The sequence below is a fragment of the Zosterops lateralis genome, assembly GCF_965231275.1.
Source record: "Zosterops lateralis genome assembly, chromosome: 12".
NCBI classification, from domain to species: Eukaryota; Metazoa; Chordata; class Aves; order Passeriformes; family Zosteropidae; genus Zosterops; species Zosterops lateralis.
Genome location: NC_139772.1, coordinates 10624864 through 10646306, shown reverse-complemented (window position 1 = coordinate 10646306; position 21443 = coordinate 10624864). Strand labels below are relative to the sequence as shown.

The window sequence follows — 21443 nt, the reverse complement described above, 5'->3', positions numbered from 1 at the left end:
AAAAGAAATTCCCAAAGAATATTGAAAATAAATATTAAAGTATTTCTCTTTGATGATTAATTTTTGTATGTTTACTTTAAAAATATCTCTAAAGGCTACCTAATGCCTTTTGAAAGTGTCTTCACTCCATCTGCTGAGCCCTGTGCTGATTTTGAAGAGAGTCAAATGAGATGCTGAGAAAAGAAGTATTTTTTTCAATCCATGATTTATCTTCTTATGTTTCCTGGCTAAGATTAGAATTTTTCAGAGATGTTAAAAAAGCATCATAGATATTCAGATAAATGCTATCATATTCAGTGTGGTGGGCCATGTCATTTTCCATTGGCATCATGTCATAGGCCAGTGTAATATGTCAGAAGTATTTTATTGCATTGGCTTCATCACGTAAATGAGATGAGACGGGTTGCAAATCAAATTTACTATACCTACCTTTAGTATACACTAAACAAGCTAACAGCACAGATCTGGCTAACACAGTGTGGCTGCAGCAGCAAAGATCTGGCCTCAAATGTTGCTACAGGTTATGAGGGACAGGCAGTTTGTTACCTCCTCCTGTGTGCCTTGCAATATCCTTTATTATTGACAATTAGAATTGTGTCTCAGTTCAAAGATAAATGCTGAAACAGGCAGCCTGGTGCAGATTTGGACAAGACAGGGCAGAGGTAGAAGTGCTTTTGATAATAGTCCCTTGTTGCCTTTTGCTTTGTTAGGGCTGTAACTTCTCTTCAGCCACACAAAGTATGGCAGAGCTGCTCACTTCCAGTCTCTTGGCTTCAGTCCACGTTTGTAGGAGGAACTCCTCACATCTACCAGTAATGCCTTGGAAGAGAATAGGCTTCAATCATTATCAGATTAATTTGAAACCTTGAAAGTAAAAATGGAGAGCCTTTAACTTCCCGTGGAAATCAATATCTGCTCACTAGAAGTCAAGGTAGGCAGGGAAAAGTGCCCTCTGCTTCAAACACTGAACTGCTGCTGCTTGCTGCATGGTGAGCTTGGGTAACTCAATGTAAAGACATCATTCAGTCATACTTATTTGGAAGACTTGCTGTTGAGGAATAGCAATGAAGCCAAAATAATTACCACAATTAAATGTATTACCATTTATTTCAACAGCCCAGTTTAATCTTAATTTACAGTAAATTTTCATATCTAATTATGATAATTAAGTAATTTGGTAATTGTAGGTTGAAATAAGTTTGTAATAGAAATGTTACAAACTACTTTGGGTGGCTGAGATTGCTATTACATTTCTTTTGGAGTGGAAAAGGAGAGGCACATTACTGGTGCAGGGGTGAAATACACAGATTATTCTCTATAGAAATTCAGAGATCAAGCCAGAGAGAACTGTAGAAATAAATGTTATCTATGCCTTGAAAACATTAATTTCTAAACATTGAAGTATGATTCTTTAAAATCAATAAAATTGTCCTGAAAAATATGATAATTTGGGACTCTTTGTTTGCAGTATTCAGACAAGGATAAATGACACAGAACAACACTGAGAAGCCCTAGATTGGGTAGGAAGGGAAAAGGTGGAGGAGGGAGAGAGGGAAGGGGTCAAAAGGAAGGTGATTACATGGCCACTAGGAAAATATATTCTCAGGGTACAAATTTTGCTGCCCTGGCACAATTGCTGAAGCTGGGAAGGATGTTTTTACAGGAGGTGACTGCACAGCCTTCCTTAAAATTGGCCTTGGGCTTCCATTGTAATGCAATCCCATGGATATGGAAATCTCACAGTAGTGCTACTGCCTTGAACATAAAATCTAAGACAATGATGCCACGAACAAGTAGATAAAAGAGACACATGATTTATTTGCTGCTTGCTTCAAGAGGGAGTATTTCAGCCTCTAGTTAGCACACAAGGACTGCCTGGCTGCAGCGAGTTCCCCTCCATCTCCTACAGAGTGAATGCTGTGGCTGATGATCTTAGCAGTTTGTCACTGCAGGAAAGCTTTGAGACATCCTTTTTTTCCCCCTTAAAACAATAGATATTATCAGACTTTTGTTGTATGTGCTGTTCTGCCTTTGCTAGATTTTCATAAGCGTGTGTCCATGCAAACTGTAAGTTGGCAAAGTTCTCTCAGCATTTCAGCAGGTTGTTGTGTCTCTATAAATAGTCAATTACAGGGGAATTGTTCACCTTCCCCTATGTGATGCTCATTGGTAAAGAAACTCACAGTCATTATATTTCTAAAGGGTTTCTTTTTTGTTTAAAAACACTTTTTTTGAATGATCAGAATACATTCTTTACTTCTCTCAGAGTTTCTTACACCACAATTTGAATAATTGGCAATATCTTCTGAATATTTAGTTACTAATTTTGCATTGATGCTCTAATCCAAATATAATAGATAATTTTAAACTGGGATATAATTCAGAAGATATTCCCTACAAGTGGGGAAGAGACTTTTTCTGGGACCTTCATTAAAAGAAGATTTTTCTCATGATTCCCAATAGTAACCTGCAGATCAACCACACTTGTTTGCAATGTGTTAGGCAAAAAACACCCACCTATTTATTCTGACAAGTGGGCACTGTGTTTGCAGAATGCTTTAGGGAGTATGGGGGTATGGGAGGATTTATCGAGATCTGATTGCGTCCAGACCAGGATTGTGGATATCTGGGGACTCTGGTGAAAACCAGAAAGCACAGAAACTCTGCCTGGATGAAAATTTCTGGTGAAGGAAAAGGAAGACCATCCAGGGAACCCCACATGTCAGGAAGTTTCTCACTGAACTGCAAATGGTGTTTTCAGTCATAACATGAAAGGTTTGTGATGGCTTCAGAAGGATTTAGAGAGTTGCCAGTGGTCTACCTTCCAGAGCAATTTGGGTATTGGGTTATGCCTTTAGTTGTGCAATATTTGTCATTGTCCCGAGCAAATCCAATCCAGTGTAGGTGTAGGACCTCAAGCATGGGGAGGAGGACAATGAGAGAGTCTGTTTGCTCTCCCTGCTTGAACAGGGTTTAAGTGATGGGCATGGTTGGCAAACCCACAACAGAGGAAGGTGCTCAGACCCACTTCTGTCAGAGGAGGGAGGGTGTGGGTGTGTGCCCTGGGATGGGCTCTCAGCTGTGGGACAGTGCAGGGAGGGGTAGGCAAAGGAGGGCAGAGCTCACCTGGCGTGGGACAGGAGGTGTGTGAGAGAGGAGGGAAGGAGAGGTGCCTGTGGCAAGGCTCTGAAGTTCAACACAGGGCTGTGGTGAAAGGGGAAACAGGGCGTGTTTGATTCCCTTGAGAAAATACTTTTATTTTTTAATGTTTCTTTTGTTTGACAAGTCAAGTCATGTATGCTGATCCTCAGGTGTAAGAAGCCTGCGTGCTTGTGTTGATCTTGGAAGGATCAGACCTGTAAGAGTGGAGGCAAACTGCATCTTGACTGGAAAAATGGATTCCTGATTTCATTTTTACCCTGTTTCTCCGCTGTTTTTTCCCTTCCCCAAATAAGTTTCTTCTCCTTATTCCTGTCTTACTCCACTGTGCGCAGTCAGACATTGGGGTTTAGAATATCTGTTTAAAAGCAAAAGTGGTTACAGTTTATTTGTTTTTGGTAAGCATGATGCCTTGAGTAATAGAAAGCATAAATAGAAATGTCCAGGCCTGCACCACTTCTTCTTTATCCCAGTATTACCAACAACAGGGAAACTATTTTGGGAAGTACAAGAGAATGAAAACCCCTTCAGCTGCTCCCCAGGCCACAGTCTCACCCATGTGCTGTCAGCATCATCCCATTCAGATGGGGCTCCTTAGTCATTTGGATTGCAAAGGGAGACAGTCTTTACCCTTGGTCATTAGGTTGGGTATTAGAAAAAGGTTCTTTTCCCAGAGGCCAGTCAGCCCTGGAACAGGGTCCCCAGGGGAGTGGTCACAGCACCAGCCTGGTAAGTTCAAGAGAAGTTTGTGCAATGCTCTTGGGCACATGGTGTGACTCTTGGGGCTGGGCCTGTGCAGGGCTGGACTCAACAACTTCCCACTCAACTTCCCTTCCAACTCAACATATTCTGTGACTCTGCAATTAGTTGGTGGACTCTCTTCTATTAATAGTTTTTCTCAACCACTTTTCCTTGAACATTAATACTTTTAATCTGATGTAATTTTTTTTTCTGTGAAGCAGTCATGTGGTAGCAGTGGACCTTGGACACCACCCCCTGTCCTGGGGTGAGCATGAGGATCTGCCCCCCTAGTTGCCCCTGGGGAAACAGAGTAGCTGTAGGTGAGGATCTGTGCAGTGCAGGAGCCAAGGGCAGGGCCTGGTGCTTGGTTTTAGAGTGAGGTGCTGTGCAGCACTGTTGTTTCCCGTCAGGCTACAGGATGGTTAGTCAGGAATGAGAATGAGCTCCCAACACACAGTCTCCTGGAAACAGTGACATGGAAACACTGGCAGCAGTCTGTTATAGGTGAGGCCCTTGGAATGGTATGAATAGCAGTTCAAGAAGATGCTCAATGCAAAATTTAATCAGCTTAGATGGATTTGTTACTGGAGATAGCAGGAAAAGATAGGTCCTTGCAAGGTTTTATTTGTTCTTGGGTGTGAGTGGGTGTTAAATTTCCAAGATCCTCCTTTTTGTTTGACTTCAGCTTGAATGTTTGTCTCCATTTGTTTTTAAGTAACTAGAGTGTTTGGAAGCTTAGGGTGGATAGAGAGAGATAGACTACAGCTGGTAATAATAGTAGAGCCTTTTATGCTGTCAATTTAACAGTTGTAAAACAATTAGGGAGAATTATGTTAATAGCAGGCTTTGTTCACACTTTCCTTGCCCAATTTTCCTTGTTTTTGTGACATGCCTTTCCTACCATGCTCTGAGAGCACGTAAACAGTAGAGCTCTGTGTGTTTGTATTGTGTATGGTCAGTGTTATCCATTAAACCATGGCTGGATGTAGATCTTCTAAAATTTTCACAAATCAATTTTCCAGTGCTTTGGCTATTGCATTTTAATGTGGCTGCTCCTAAACAAACAAAATCATGTTTTCAGGAAGCTAAGACAGGATAAGAAGTGATTTGTATGGGAAATGGTGGCTGATTTGCTCGGACTGCTGCAGCTGTTTCCTTCTGTGGTAGGAACAAAACCCCTTCAAATCAATCAGATCCATGTTGGCTGAGCCCTGCTACCCACGCAGAGGGGTGGCTGAGCCTTCCCTGCCCTGGTGGGAAAGCAGTTGTGCCAAGGCAGCCTGACCCACGCTGAGATGCTGCTTTGTCTTGCTCAGCCCCTCCCAGTTCTAGACTGTGGATTAGTATTGCCCATTAGTGCTGAGACTAATCTGGGTGATGTCTCTCTCGCAGATAATGCAGCCCACGTGAAGGGCCTCTCCTGCTGCTCTCCCACACCACATCATAGCTTGGTTTGCCTTCACTTCTCTCCCTTCCCACACCCAAGGCTCCTTCAGCCTTGGCACCTTCTTCCCTACAGCCTCACCCGTCCTTGACTCTTCCTAGTATTGATGACATGGGAAGGGCTTAGCACTGTACAAGGTCGGAGATGAAGGAAATAAATGCTTTTCTATCTTTTCCAGTCAAAAACCAGAATGATTGCACTGAAATCAAGAGCATCATAAACTGTTGTTTTCACTTGGGTCCCAAGGGAGGAAATAGATATGAAAATCTTCATGCTTAATTCTTCCCTACCCCCAAAATAATACGTACATGTAGATGATCCTTTAAGAAAGGCTTCCCAAACTCCATTTACCTTGACAGCTGTCACTTGGCACTTGTAGCTGTCATGGCAGTGTGTAGTTTTTCATGAATTACCAGCACTGGTGGGTTTTTTTCTCTCTATCTGCCCTCAGCCCATCAGCCGGGCCTCCCATAACGGCTTCTGGCACCTTGCTGGGGAGATGGGTGCCACCACAGCTCCCCCGCCTCGCTGGGCAGCCCTGTTTACTGATGTGCCTTCTCCTGTAAATATTACAAGCAGCACTCATGGAAGGGATGTGTGGGGATGGAAAGGCTTCACCTTGTAACAGTTAGCTGGGGTGGCAGCTCTGCCTTGACTGATAATCCGCGAGTCCTCGTGTTCCAGTTAGTCCGCTAAATAACATGTAGACATCCCACTCTGAAGGCTTGTGTATGATAGTTAATTAGACAACATTTAATTTGGCTTAACATTTGTGTCAGTTTTGTGGAAGTGAGCCTCCATAATTAGGGAATACAGATCAGATTTCTGTCAGACTTATAACCTCTCACTCTAATTTAATGCTCGCTCCTCCGGTGCCGTGTCACACTGGGTGTGCAGGATTACCCCTCCCCACCCCATCTTTTCTGCTTGACTAGTAAGAAAGTTGCCCGTTTAACACAACTGACAGAAAATGGGATTGTTCATGGAGATGTAAGGGCAGGAACTGAGCTGGACCTGTTTCTGAGAAGTTGAGCTGGTCCTGCAATTTGTCTGTTGATTTTCTGAAACTGTTGGAAGTGTTTGGGCATTTGCAGCATTCTCAGGAAACACTGAATGGAGTATGAGAGTTTCTGTTCCATTTCTGGGTCAAGATATGATGTAATTGCAAGTTGTACCATGAAAATATGTAGTAGTAACTCAGTGGAACCCAGTGTTCAGATTTTAATCAACACAGCTGCTTTCTGCCTAGTAACCTCGATGCCGGGCAGCACATATAAAGGAGTGAACATATATAACTTGAGAATTTACTGTTATGAAAGGTTACTTGTATTGTGAGATGCTCCTTCAGGATGAGTTTTTTGTGCATTTGAGGCCATATTGTGGTTTTCAAAGACCTGAACTTTCCCCAAATGCAGATATCAATTTTGGTGTCTAAGCAAGCAGGGATCATAATGACTTCAATGAGGTGTAAATGGCTGGTGTAAATCTGCTACACAGATTTATTAAGTGAAACTCTAGACTTATATGTGGTCATTCTTGTCTTATCTGTAAATCCTTGAGACCACGCTTTGCATGGAAATGAACATTATGTCATTTTAGTCACAGAACATTTCCCTTTTGTAGTAAATTATGTCATGTGTCATTTGGAAAGTGATACTCTGCCAATTTATTTTTTTTCTTGGGGAAGGGGAGGGGAAAGTAATGTCAAGTTCTGTTTATTCAGAGACCAAAGTAGAAACAATTAGAATAATAATTGTAAATTAAATAATTTGTCTTTACAATGCTATGTTGCACAGCATATGTCTGTGGACAGCTTTTAAAAGGAAGGGTTGTGTATACGCTCATGTCCAGCAATAAATGCTGGCAGGCTGAAGAGATGTGCACTGCATGTTCAAGATGAGAATCCTCCTAAAGCTGAAACTTGGAATTTAGTGGGAGATGGAATATCACATATGTGGGAAAAGAAGGAGTTCAACAACACAGCCCTGAGCTTAAATTACTTGGATGTGTCATGCATTGTATTTTGTATATAAACACATTGCTAATAAGAGGAGTTTAACTGTAGTGCCAACACCACTCTGGCAACCCTCCTGGAGAGCTGCACTCAGTTCCCTGATGGGTTCCAGAGCTGCAGAGCTCAGTGGGCTGCTGGGAGCAGTAGCCTGCACCAGGTGTTTGGGAGGGGGAGAAAACCTCACAATGTTCTGACTTGGGAGTGTAGTCTGAGTGTTGTGGTAGCAGTGAGTGTATTCAAAAAAACCTCTTCCTCTTGCTGAGATTTGCTTGTTTATTTGATGCAGAATGTGTGCAGGTGTCTTTTTTGTGTGCATGAGGGATTTCTGTGTGAAACAGAAGAATGTTGCTGTAATAATTTCTGTTTTGCAGAATCCTTCCCTGAGAAAGACACTATACAGGCTTTAAAATGTTACAGTCTCCAGCATCATACATGCTTAGGATCCCTTAAGCATCAAACACAGTTCATGGCAAAGCTATAGAAGTCAGTGTCCTATTGAAAGGGCCTTCACATCTTGTCTTTTCTTTGTTCAACAGGGAACAAAGTTTGTCATGGTGAGGCACCAGAGCTGTGAGGAGGCTCAGGTAACCTCTCACAGTGTGCACAGTGCCAACAAAGGGGCCCTGTCAGCCTTTGTAGGAGGAAGGCACTGAGACTTCAGTTAGCACTGACTTTCCAGAAGATGAGGAGTGTGCTGGGGAAGTGCAAGACTGTGGATCTTCACATCTCTTGGTTCATGGAGGAACTGAAGAATCTTGGCATGAGGATGAAAAGGTGACAACAGCAGCATGCCAGAGTTTGTGATCACACAGGCAGATGAGGTGGGTGATAGACAATAGTTCATATGAAATTCTCTTTTGTCTTACCTGGTTTGTCGTCTTAGCTGTGATCAGAAATACTGCTTGTTGTTTCTAATTAATTCTTTAATTTTCTTTTATTTGTGTTTTGAATTTAGCAAAATTCTATTTCATGTTGGAAACGTTCTCCATCTAACCCAAAATGCATTAAAAAGGCTATTTGTTTAATCAGCAGGATTTTTTAATCTTATTATATGCTGCTCAAAAATGAATATTTCTTTGTATTGTACAGTACACATTTACATAAATTAGTGTTATCCTTGGTTATTTTGCAACCCATAATTTATACGCTTTTTAGCTTTATCATAAAATAAAATCTTGACTCTAATATTATGGGAACATTTTTAGCATCACAGCAAATTACCTTGGGAGGAACCATTACACAGTCAGTGAACTATCCTACTTGAGTTTCAAAAAAAAAAAAAGAGGAACTTAAATGTGTATCAAATGCTCAGCTATCACCAGTCTTTCATTTTTTGCAGGCTTTTGAAAACTGTAAATTTGTAAAAATTCTGGTAAAATTCATCTGGAGCATAAAATATTTACAATATGTTTGGTTGTTTGAAAAAGATCCGAGGTTAATGGCCTCACTTAATTATTTTTTAAGTGTTAAGATAAGTTTCCTCCTCTTACCACGTTTCTTTGTTTATATATTGTTCCTACAGAGGGTTCATTTTGAATATTGCATTCAAAAGTGTTGACAAAACATTTGTCAAGAATTTCTTTGAAGTAATTTTGCAAGTACCTAATCTTGCAAGGTGCTGCTAAATGGAGCTCTTGTCTCTGGGACAATCAAGGCCCAAAACCCAAACGAATTGCATAAGCTCTCCATTTCATCACCATAAACTTGAAATATAAAAATGCTATGAAAATATTTGCTATACGTCCCTTGGGATAGCTTTCCTTTCTTTTCTGTGTAATTTTATGTTTGGGTAGCTTTGCTGTTATTGACCAGATCTCTGTACCTTGTGGGGGTTGCTGAATTCCTCGTCTAGTGCTACTTTTGCTCTTTGTGTGTGCTGATAGCTGCAGGTTAGGATCAGGGTGTGTGGAGCTGTGTGCATTTGAGACAGAGGATTCTGGCCCCAAAAAACACACTGATTAAATAGGAGCCAAGTACTGATGCAGACAGTTGAAAATAATTTTGGTGGGTTTTTTTATGTGGCCTCTAGCGGTATTTAAAGACTGCAAAGATCCTTGATATCTTATCATTTTAACTCCTATTATTGTTGAACTCTGTGGTTATACATATTTCAGCATCTTCTTTTCATGTCTCCCAAAGTCTTTATAACTGTTGGACAAGTTAGTACGTGAGATGCCTCCTTTTATGTGTGCTAGATGTTGTAGATCCTCCAAGGGAGGGAGTAATTAAATTACTGTTTCAAAGGAGTTCTCCACCACACTAATAACTTATCTGTAAGCTTATTAAAGTAGTTGTTTGTACTCTAAAAAGACTAAATAACTGTTGTATAATCTCAAAATTACAATAAATCATAATTCCTCCTGGATGGCAGCAGCTGTGACGTCTGGATCTCCCTAACCACTGATGTCTGACAGTTTTAAATACCATACTTGCATGTACCTGGGGGAGGGCACAGGAAAACATTTACAATTCCTGCTGTTGTGCATTCTGCATATTCACACTGTGGCTATGTGTGCTCCTGGTGTTGGGCCATCACCTGGTGCTGGAGCAGCAACCTCAGCTGAGGGTGAAGGCAAACAGCAGCCATAGCTGCCTGGTAGATTTTGTTAGCTTTTGAAATCAAAGATAACACAAAAGGAGCCCCTTATTCCACTTGTACTGCAAAAATGAAGTGTATTTTTTATTTCCACCACAACCACCACCACCTATTTGGGCACGATGGAGGGAGGAGGGCTGGCCAGGGGTTGAGTTCTGCTGCCTCAGTGGATTCTGCCAGTCATTATAAGTCCTTAAAGAAAATAAGTCTACGCAAGTCTTCAGAGATCTAACTGCTATGATGGAAGGCAGGTAAATATATGTGTGTTTGGACAGAGGACTCAGCCTTTCCAAGACTTCTCTCTGCTTCCAGGGACAAGGCCTGTGTAGTGAGGGAGGAGAGGGGAATACAAGTTTCAGTTCTGCAGCATAAATACATGTGTGCCTGATAAAATTCTTCCTGCTAATGGAGTTCAGCCTTTCTTTTTCATACTGTTGGATCAATGAAATGCTCCTAAAATAAGCTCCAATGGCTGGTTTTTATTACAGCCTTAAGGAATAGTTTAATTTTGTCTTAGAAATGCATCTGATATGGCCATTTGCTCCTGGGATCTGTAAGAAGATTTTTACCTTTCCCTCAACAAATGGCTACTGATGATCTTTGGTGACCAGCAGCTGTGTGTACACTGTGTGCACGTCCTAGAGGAGTCAGAAACTGGCCCAGGCAGAATCAAGTATTTCTAGTAAAATAAGAGCCTTAAAAATAGATTTAATTACATTGTCTCTTAACAAGTCTACATTTTGGGAGGTGACTGGGAAAAAAAAGTCTCCAGGTTAAAGTTTCATGAACAACTGCTTAGAGTACATGTTCCTTAGCCTTGGAAAAAACATGTTTTGGAATGAAATGAGAATTATTTTTTTTTAATGACAGCAATATGAATATCCTATCCATAGGTAGGATTGAAGGCATAGGAAATGGAACAAGATGTACCTCCACAGCTCTCCCCTGCCTCTGGATATGTATGCACTGAGGACACTAGGAACATGACTGAAAGAATAGGATGACTTTTTGTCCCTTTAACAAAACATATGGAATGCCTCTTCCCCTTGCTTCCTGTATTGTTATCCCTTCTTCAGGCTTGGAGTCTGAACTCCAAGTGCCTTGTGAGCCAGAAGTGCCAACTCACTCATCTCTGATGGACCTACTTAACTCCAGTTTGCACTTGTGGTGCTGGCCATTCTCTGTGCCAAAGCAGAGGGTCACTGCAGGCACACAACAGCATAGGTTTGATAGGATGTAACTGAGAATCAGGAGCACCTTCTTCATTTGCTGGGTTACTTACAGAAAGTAGACCCACACCATTTCTTTTGGGATTGATTTCTTCTAAGGGAATGAAGAAACTGTGCACTGTGCCCAGTGCTCCTGGGTTCATTGAGAGGTGTGACTTTAACCCCCCTAAACTGTCCTGGAGGTGCTGCCATAGCTTGTGGTCCTGCTTCTCAGAGTGGGAAAGCCCAAGGGCTGTGAAATCCTCCAGCACACCCCATGTACTGGCAAATAACACAGAAATCCCATGTTGGGGAATACCTTTTTGGTATTCAAGGTATCACTCCCAGGCTGCATTCCTAGGAGAATAGCTTTCCATTTGTATAAGATTTCACCATCAGCACTGACACTTTGGTTTATTAAAATTAGCCATTTTGCGTTGAAGTGGTATGATGAATTAAAAATTAATAGTTCTATTTGAAAAATGTTCCTATGTTTCAGTGGCTTGAAACGGAGCCCCACAAAACTGATTTCTGATTCTCTGATTTTATTTCAGTTAAGTATATTTATCTTGCTGATGGATGTGGTATGGATTACCATACCATATTTTAACATGCCCCAACAACATATCAGCAGATATGTAAAAAAGTGAGTTAATAACATAAATGTCTGCTATCATGCTGCTTTGTAAAACCATTCTTAATTTAATCCATACACTAAATGTGCTTTCCAGTTACAAAAATTCATTATAAGCATCAGGCAGAAGTGAAACCGTGATACAGAATTGTGACTGATGTAAAACAGACACAGAAAATGAGTAGCATTAGGACACTTACTTTGAAGTTTGTTAAAACTAGTAAAGTGATAGCCACTTTAAGTGAAACCTGCTGTTACAGATACCTACTGGATTTTGGGAACATTTCACTTTTGAACTTACTCCTTGCAGTCTGCTTTAGTGTTTAATATGTTGTAGTTGCTTTTTTTTTTTTTTTTTTTTTTTTTTTCCTTAATGTAGCAGGGAAAAGTAAAATAGCTGATCTACTCAGATACCTTATTATCTTTGCTCACAGACAGCTGAGTATGTTTGGTATCTGGGAAAGGAGCATTTATTCAAATACCTATGAGACACTACTATGCTATAACAAGTGCAAATTTCAAAAAAACAAACCAGTGTACTCCCATTGAGTACCCATGATAACAGTGCCAAATGGGAATCATAGCAAAAATAGTGAGTCATTTGAGCAGGGATTTGAGAATGACAAAGTAAAAAAGAACAGTTAGTTTGGTCACACCAAGAAAATTTTCAGCATCTTGTCAATGTTGGTGATAATTTGAATGTAGGGATTGATTGCAGACTGTGTAAACCTTTCCAGTTAAATGGAGGCAGGTGTCTCCTCTGACTCATGCCCATTTACCTGTGGAGAATGGACAAAGTACTGGCACAGGAAAAAGTTTCTGAGCATAGCAGAGATTCCACAAAGAAACAGTTCAGCCTCCCAGTATCTAATATTTATGCAGATAATAACCATACATGTATTTATGTTGCATAAAGATGTATTTCTAGTTGAAATATAACAGTGATGCATAAAATAGGACTGTGAATTATGGGACTGTGATTAAACTGAGTGCTCCCTGGGCACTGTGTTGTGTGTGTATATATATATATATATATATACAAAAATAAAAGCATTAATATGGCCATCTAAATGGACTGACAATGCTCATTTTTTGGAGAGGTCAAAGTAGGCCATGTTCTAGGAAATATGTTTATCTCTCAGACAATTTATCCTTACTTACCATAAGTCAGTTTGCATATAAAATGATAGATAAAAAACTTGGATGGTTATTTTGCTCATAAGAAAGACCATTTTAATCATGTGTGTTGTTTGAGGCATGTGTGTGTCTGTGTTAATTGTACATGTTCTGACTCATGACAAATAACATTTCTCCCATCCTGAACTACCAGAGTTGTTCAGGGTTTTTCCTAGAAAAGATTTTTTAATGTAGATTTAATAAGCTAAAGTAACTCTCTTTGGATAAACCCCATGACTTCTGGGAAGACCATATCCAGTGGATGGAGCATCTTCTGTTTGCCAACAAAGCAATGCCTGAGCTTTGCAGTTCTGTGAGTTGTTTGGATGTTACAGGAACTGGAACCTCCTGTTTCAGCTGACACATAGAAGCAGCTTGGTGGTCTCTGATGTGGGTTCTTATCATAACAGTTTACCGTAGGCTAGCCATGATTTACACATATTTCTGTGGCATTGATTAGAGCCATGGTGTCGCAGGTAAAAAGGAGAAAACAAAAGCAATGTGGGATGCTGGGATGAGTACTACACAAATAAATGATCCTCCCCTTGGATTTTCTCCTAAAGTTAAGAATGCTTCTGCTTTGGCTGTGCTTGTGAACATTGAGAACTCTGTTCCCAGGACTGCAAGCTAGGACTGCATGCACTCCACTGCCCTGGACAATTCCCACTGGGGTCAGCTGGACTCTGTGAGGATGCTCCCTGACACAGAGGGGTCAGAGTCTGCAAGTCTCCTGCCTTGTTCCCTGCAAGGAAGCAGTTAAATAAACAGGGAAAAATGTCATACCTTGCAACCAGGACTATGTACACACTCACTGTGCTGTCATAGAGGTAACAAAGAGTTAAAGTATAGATTCCACTTAATTGTCTAAGGAATGTCTCACAAATTGGGTGTGTCCACTCTTGTCCAAGAGAAGAGGGTTTAACAGCCTTGAACATATCTTTGAGCCTTTGTCAAGGTTCCCTCTTGCTGAAAGTTTTCAGTAGCTCTCATGACTTTTCCTCTTGTACCTTCCAGTCAAGAGGGAAGTTTGGAGAAAACCAATGCCATTCTACTCGTGTGTATTTCTGAAATACATATAATTAGCCATGTTCGGATAACTTGAGAAATGTAATTTGCAAAGTTAATTATTTTAGAAGGAAGTTTAGAGACGCTGTCTAATTCATTGTGTCAAAAGATAAAGAGAACTAATTTCTTGAGTTAAAAACTTGCCATGTATAATTTTGTTGATTGCAGTAGGCTGTGTGGGTGCAATTATCTTCTGTGTGGTGCTTGTGTGTGCTCCCTTCTACCATATTATCCAGCATAGCAGTGATCTAGTCCAGTGAATCTGGGAGAGGTGACTTGGGAATAAGCTAAATCTGACTTGGTGATGAAGCTTGAATTGCTTTTTGTGTAGTGATGTTTATTTTTTGAGGACAGTTGGCTGAAGGAAATGGGCAAATCGTAGCTGACAGAGTGGAAGAGAGTTTGCAGTGCTCTGAGTGACGTGGGATTTGATCCCTTTCTGCCGAGAACAGCACCCCGTTTGGTTTGCTTTAGATCACACATTTCTTTTCAGAACCCGTTGTCACAAAGCTGCTGAATAACTTTCTCAGGAAGGGTGTATGACAAGGAGCGTGGTAGCAGGGACAAAGGCAGCTATCCATTTTCCTGCCACTTTCTTGGGATGCCTGACTTCAAATTGTGCATCGTTTCCCACGTCACAAGGGAGATTTGGGCTGAACCTGCTTTAGCTGCTTTGCCTTAGAAGCACATTTCTCATTTCTTTTTTTAAATTCTGGTATTTATTTCTGGGCTAGTATTTTCTTTCTTTCCTTTTTTAATATAAAAACAACCCTCTTTTTGGCTGGTTCCTTGTCCTAAAAATGTGGTTCGTGTTTTTCCTTTTCTCTGCTGTCCAGACCACGTTCTTGGTTTGGGGAAGCAGATCGATCTGGCAGCATGAGACATTCTGACTAATTTTTCTGGCATCTCTATGATCATGATTCCCTAATGTTATCCTTGACTTGTCGTCAGTGACAGAAATTTGAAGGCAACTTGTTCTTCAAAGTGTTCTACATGCAAAAAATATTTTTTTTCTTTTTTTAAATCTCTAAAGCTCTCATTAAAGTTAGACTCTTAAAATGGATTTAACTCTATGGAAGGCTGTATATAAAAAACCTTCTCTCTTGCTTATCTGTTCCTCAGCATTTCTCACACGTGTTGTTTGGGATTTTGATCCTAAAAAGATTAGACTGGATTAATACTTTGTTTTCCTTTCAACCATGTAAATATTGAGCAGCAAAAATGAAACAAAATCCTCATTTCTATTAAAATACAGCAGGACTTAATAGAATCTTAGAAAATAATCTTAAGATTTCTCTTTTTTTCTGCAAAAGGTTAACTAAACATGGCCCCAGTTCTGCAAAAGATTACTCTTGTTTAATTTTACATACTGTGCATTGACTTTCAATGGCACTCTGCATAAAATACCTTCACTCAAGCCTTTGGAGATCATGGTCTGAATGACCATACAACATGATGCTCCATATTCCACTAGACTCCCAGCAGTTTAGCCAGAGAGGCTTCTGGTTGTGAAGATCTTTGTCACTTTCAAATCCTTCTCTTTTTCTGTGGTCAGCTGATGACACTGCCTTTGTGTTTCACCTGCAGGAAAGTTGACTCCTCCTTCTCCATCACTCAGTTTGTAACAGATGTTATCCTTTTTGCTTAAAATCAGTAACCATCTTCCAGGATTGTAGAATGGGCCTGAAATATTAGAAATGTGGAAGAAGAAAATATATAGATAGAAATATTAAAGCTGAAGGTGCTATTCCTCACTCAATTAGAAAGAAAAGTCAAATATTAAGTAAACATTGAAGAGTGTAACTTAAGTTGCTTTGCTGTTTTTTTAATAGATAAAAGCAACTCTTAAGGATACTCTAATTCTGGGTCATAAAGGTAGATTGATCCCCTGATATATCAAGTGGAAGCATATCTGGAAAAAAATTCCACAAGCTCTACCAAACTGTGTTGGCAGAGACAACATCCTTGTATCTTTGGTCTCACTCAAAGTGTTGTTTTAAATTAATGTTTCCTTTCAAAAAGAGCTTCTCAATGGTCAAATTTCAGTGCTAAACTCCTAAACAATCAACTAATCAGATGGCTTCGATGTCATTCAGAAAGCAAGTAGAAAACAGCCATGCCATAAACTCCATTTCCTGGTTCTCTTGGGATAACTGTCCTTGTCCTGTCTCCAGTGGGAGAACAGATACAAATACAACTGTGACTGCCTTGACACTCCTGAAGGAGCAGAGTTGTTTTCAGCAATGTGAATGGACAATAGCATTGTCAGGATTTCAGTTTTTATCCCTGTCTGCTCTTTTTGACTCTTCTGGGATGAAATAGCAGCACGAATGGCTCTGGCTGTGTGAGTGTGGCACACCAGCAGTGCCCCGTGTGAGGAAATGGAGACACATAAAACTGCAAATGAAGAGGGAACCTGCCCCTGGCTCTGCAGCCAGCAGTTGCAGTGATGCAACCACTGCATCTGGTGTCATAACAGTCCCAGCCTTCCGGTGTCCTCTGCTCCAGTTGCCCATTCCTGTCCCTGGCTCCAGGGTGGCAAGGGTGCTCTGACCAGCAGCCAGCTCTGAGCTGATGGTAAACTGAAGCCAAACTGGGAATATTTCTTCAGTTGCTCATAACATCACAATATTTGCTGTTATTCTATGCTAGAAGCCTATTCCAATGCTGTTGTTCTGTGCTGATGTACGCGAGTATGGGATTTAGTGAGAGAAGAATATATGAAAATACGTGAATCAATGCCAGTAGGGTTTTGCATTCTGTGTAAGGGTCTGTTCCTGCTTCCTTGTTTTATGTGCTGTGTATGTAATACAAGGTAGTTTTCATTAAGAAATATCAGAGAATCATAGAATGGCTTGAGTTGGACAGGACCTTAAAAATCACCTATTTATGAAAAAGCACCAGAGGGCTTAATGTGAAGAGAACAACTTTATAAAGACATATTGTACAATAAATTCTCATTTCTGTCTTGATCCAAATTAATTTTCAAGTGTAGACAAGCCCTTGGAGCTGCTTGCTAAACTCTGTTTATAAAGTATCTATGGCATCTGGAAGAAAATAACACACTTGGAGACAGGCAATGTTTTCCAAAGCAGCCTAACTACATATTTTTTCTACTTGACTTTTACAAAAAGTTCTCCTGTCTTTGTGCCTGGCTGGACAATGCTTTAAAAACAGTGAAATGATAGTGACACATCCAGAATGAAAAGCCTTTCCATTAGCACTGCAACACTGAAGGCTCTCTACTGCCCCCCAAATATTCTCTGAGTTTATAGAGCCTTACAGACTCAAAATAAATACATTTAATTCCCATCCAGCAGTGCGTGTTTGAACCCTGGTTTATGAAATCAATCAGACAAAGTAGTGATACCTGATGGTAGTGACAGAGGCACTTTGAACAGCTGACAGAGATCATTATAAAAAAACTACAAGAAAAACATGGATTCAAAGCCTCAAAATCATTTATAATGTAAGCTCAGTTTGCTTTCCCCACAGTGCAACTCAGAATAAATTTGATTAGAGGCAGAGTGGCTGGAGAGGACTCTTACACAAGTTTGTAATACCAGGCACAATCAAGCTTCTAATAGCCTAAGGGATGGTTGTGTTTGAAAGCTAATTTGGATTAATGCAGGGTCTGAATTTAAAGTAGGGCTAGGTATTTCTGAGTAACTGTATTCTTATTCCAGAATAAAAGTGTCCACATGTGAAGTTATTCAGAAACAGCTCTTTTGGCAAAATCTATTTGTATCTGAGCCTGAAATCTCTGCCTGTAGGCTCCTAATGGAGAAACAAAGAATAGTATCAGCTAATAGGATCTCTCAAAAAATCTCTTCCTTCCAAAACCTGCAAAAAAACTTCCTAAAATGTAGCACTTTAATTTAACAGTGTATATCTTGATTTTATTTTTTTTCCTCAAATGGAAAGTCTTTTTAATTAAGAACAGGATTAGCCCAGACGGCTTAAATGATAACTTCAATGTGCTCATCATTTTGTTAGCCTTGATTAAAAACAAGTCTTTCATTTTCAAGGCTTGTACACAATATTGACTTCTAAGCATCTTTGGATTTAGAGTAAAAAAAAGCATGAGAGTCAGTTCAGACAGAGAAAGGGCTGATGATGCTCCAGTGATAGAACTGGAAAAAGATTTTACAGTGAAGACCTGGAAGAAACTTGGCTATCTCCTTGCTTTTGTGTTTTCTGTCAGCATATGAATCCTCAAACACAGGGGATTTGCTGTGGATTTGCAGGTTGGGTTTCAGCACTGTCTGCAAAGTGTCAGAGTGAAATGTGTGTATGAGGGGCCTCCTGACCTGCCCTCATGGGTGTGAGGTTTGGAGGTGCTGAGTTGCTTCCTCTTGGTGTAAGTTGAAGAGCCTGGTGTGTGAGGCTGGTTGTTGTCACCACTGCTGGATGTGATGCCTCTGCAGGGCAGTGTTCACCACCACTGCCACTGCACTGCCACGATGGAACTCAGTGTTTAATTTTCATGATTTTTGTTCTTTCTCTGTGCATGCAGCATTTAAAATTAGTAATTGGGCTGATGTATTCAAGCTGAACTAAGGTAGGCCAGCATAACAAAAGATCAGCCTCCAAATTTGCAGCCTCTGTGCAGAAATGTTTGAGAGCATTTGTAGATAGAAAAGTAGCTAGTAGGTATTTTATTTTTATTTTTTTTTACATAGGAAATCAAATCACATCCATTGAAAAATATAGTCACTACACACTTGTAGGTTTCAGAATTATCAGGATAAGCTGTGTATTTCCACTCAGAATGAGCAGCAGTAGGATTTAGAAGGCACGCTGTGATGCTGCTGGTGTAACGAGCTGTTACACCACGGATGGTGCAGTTTGCTTTGATGGAAGTCTGTTCCCGAGCTCCCAAATATGCTCTGAGATGTGCTTGGCCGTGTGTTGCACAGGCATGCAGTGATGCAACCATGTGGAGCCTCCCTGAAATCACACCACCTCTGGAAGAAGTTAGTGGCCTGCTGCATCCTCTGCCTCACAGTGTCTGATTCTGGAATGTGTTTGGGTTGGGAATCACACCCAGCCCTTGGTTGTGTCTTGCAGCCATAACACCTCTTTTTCAGCTGTGCCCACTGCTGCATGTGCCAGATTTATTACCCATGAATTTTCTTTTTTTAGCAAATATATATATATGTGTGTGCTTTATAAGTTGCCAATAAATAAAATATTTTGCATCAGTCTCTGCTGTCATCTCCAATCCTGCAAAATTTATTTGTATATCCTGAAAAACGTCAGGAGGGCAGCATTGTTACCTTGAAGACCACCTACTTATTTGGCTAAATAGTGGCAAAAAAATGCATTACAATGCACAGAATAATTTCAAAAGCACACATAGTCAGCACGGTTGTATTTGTGATACCTGAAAGTTGCAGTGCTCTGAAATGCAGAGCAAGGTAGGGCTATACAACACACAATTCCCTGAATGTATCTGTGAACTGACTCTGTAAGTGGAAATAAGTTTCTTTGCCAGCTTGAAGTTTTAATTGTTTCTCTTTTTAAGATTCCATCTATGATTAGATTAGGTTGTTTATCATGGGTAGGGTATGATGGTTATTTTTGCTTTACCAAAAGCCAATTACATAGGTTGGTTCCAGTCCCTCGCTAAATAGCTTTTTCCTTGGGCATTAATTTTAATGTTTAAATAGCAAGTGCATTTTCTTACAGCTGCATAAAGATATGTATAAGTAGAAGGCTACTTTAGTTGGGAAGATCCAATGCTCAGTGAAGCCTTTCGCATATATAGAATACTGAATATCTAAACCATTATTTAGCATCAGAATCAGTTATGGTTGTCTGACTGATGGACAATCTTTTCCTGACCCAGTCTCTTTGCAAGTGACCTATACTGTCTAGACAGTTGCATATTATTTATACATTCATTTCAGATTTATAGTTCTTTTAACTAAAGTTGAGGATGTTAGTTTGCCAGTGACTCCATATCCATATCAGTACTTGAAACAGGCTGGAGCAAACCCAGATGCTTAAAACTGTCAATACAGGCCCTTTCCATTGCTGCCCATTGTTTGCCAGTTTGCCCTTCATCACTCCTCCTCTTCACCTCCCTCCCTACCCAAAAAAAGGAGGAACAAAATAAAAGGTCTGACTCAGAAGGAAGGTTGTGTAAGACCTGCTAATTTCAAAGAGCAGAGATCAATTCTGGTTGATCCCATTGGGTGATTGGGGAATTGCTGAAGCAGTATTTGCATCCAGTTTTCAAGTCTGAAATGCCAGGGCTGAAATAAAAGATCTGCTCTGCAGAGCTCTTTCCTAAAGGGTGGGTACAAGGGAAGTCACATTAAACCAGCTCTGGATGTGTCATATGGGGGAGACCATTCCAACTGCAAGAGCTCTCCTTAATGTATGATTTGCTTTTGAAAATCATGTTCCTGACTCCTTTAGGGGTGAGGCAAAAAAGGACATGAAAACAAAAGGACATGCAGCACTGCTGGCATTAAATGCAGTTTTTGAGAATTGCTGCCACTTGCCATGTCCTCGCCAGTACTGATGGTATGTGTGTCCTTTCTTTTGAAGATAATGAGATATCATGTGAAATTCACATCTACTTTTAGACTATTCACTCATTTATTAAAATTTTATCAACTGTACTCTTCTAGGCAGCATGATCTTTTTTTTTAAGTGTACAGAAATAGAAGCACACACATCTGTGAGTGGCAACAGATTATGTCAGAGAAATATACACTGGCTTGTCCTGAGCACTGGTTGTGCTGGCAAAATTTAGAGCTAGAGGAGCAATAAATCCTCACAACTTCCTCTTTTCTTTTGCAAATGGCTGTTTATTTTAGAAAGGGCATAAGGAATCTGAGAATACTTGTCTTCAACGTGTTCCCAACATCTTTTTATGCATGAATAATCACAGTAACAGTTCTAAAGGCATTGTTACCAAATGGCATTGACAAGCAAGACGGGCAAGGCAGAAAGAGGCATGTAAGAGAGGCTCCAAAAGTCAGAGGGAAGACAGGGCATGCCAGGAAGTCCATGTAAATACAGGGAAGTGGGTAGAGGACAGGGGTGCTTGGGCAGGAGAGCTTGGGGTCTGGAGAGAAGAAAGGAAGGAGTGTAAGAGAAAAAAAGGAGACTCAGGGCAGTAGATGGACTTAACCCAGGGAAAAAAGGGCAGAAATGTATTATTCACCAGCCTCTGGGAACATGTCAACAGAGATTGAAAATTCATTTTACTGACCATTTTAGAAAGGATTTTCAGAATTGATCTCTTCCTCCATGCTTGAATTTTGTTGTTTTGTATTAAATTATGAAATGAAAGAAATAGTAAAAAAGGAATTAGCAGTTACTGCACACAATCCATTTCAAGTCCTGCTATCCAATAGAGTCCTACTCAAGTGTATCTGAAGACTTCCTAT

General features: G+C 40.3%; 1 long non-coding RNA gene across 1 annotated transcript in view; it reads left to right on the top strand.

The window, feature by feature from the left end:
• The first annotated feature begins 8129 nt into the window (after positions 1-8129).
• Positions 8130-21443, top strand: part of LOC310914404 — a 51508-nt gene continuing 38194 nt past the window's right edge. Inside the window, exons 1-2 of the long non-coding RNA XR_014591030.1 lie at positions 8130-8179; positions 15870-15912. This is a non-coding gene — a long non-coding RNA (uncharacterized lncRNA). The remainder of the gene's footprint in view (positions 8180-15869; positions 15913-21443) is intronic.